This window comes from Condylura cristata, unplaced genomic scaffold (genome assembly GCF_000260355.1).
Source record: "Condylura cristata isolate star-nosed mole 26May11 unplaced genomic scaffold, ConCri1.0 scaffold00027, whole genome shotgun sequence".
Classification (NCBI taxonomy): domain Eukaryota; kingdom Metazoa; phylum Chordata; class Mammalia; order Eulipotyphla; family Talpidae; genus Condylura; species Condylura cristata.
Window position 1 is genome coordinate 592,820 of NW_004567128.1, and position 762 is coordinate 593,581.

Genomic DNA, 762 nt, shown 5'->3' on the forward strand with positions numbered 1-762 from the left:
GGCCCCCAAGCTGTTCAAAACTGGTCCCCCCACCAAAGCTCAGAACAGACCCCCCGAGAAAATCAGAACAGGCCCCCAGATGCTCAAAACAGGCCTCCAAGATGCCAGAATTGGCCCCAAGATGCCCAGAACAGGCCCAAAGATGCTCAGAACAGGCCCAAATGCTCAGAACAGGCCCCCAAGATGCCAGAACAGGCCCCAGATGCCAGAACAGGCCCCCAAGATGCCAGAACAGGCCCCAAGATGCCCAGAACAGGACCAAAGATGCTCAGAACAGGCCCCAAGAGGCCAGAACAGGCCCCAAAATGCCAGAACAGGCCCCCAAGAAGCCTAGAACAGGCCCCCAAGAAGCCTAGAAAAGGCCCCCAAGATGCCAGAACAGGCCCCCAAGATGCCAGAAGAAGCCCCCAACATGCTCAGAACAGGCCCCAAGATGCTCAGAACAGGCCCCAAGATGCCAGAACAGGCCCAAAGATGCTCAGAACAGGCCCCCAAGAGGCCAGAACAGGCCCCAAGATGCCCAGAACAGGCCCCAAGATGCTAACAACAGGCCCCCCAAGATGCTCAGAACAGACCCCAAGAGGCCAGAACAGGCCCCCAACATGCGAGAACAGGCCCCAAGATGCTCAGAATAGGCCCCGAGATGCCCAGAACAGGCCCCAAGATGCTCAAAATAGGCCCCTAAAAAGCTCAGAACAGGCCCCAAGAGGCCAGAACAGGCCCCCAAGATGCCAGAACAGGCCCCAAGAGGCCCAGAACAGG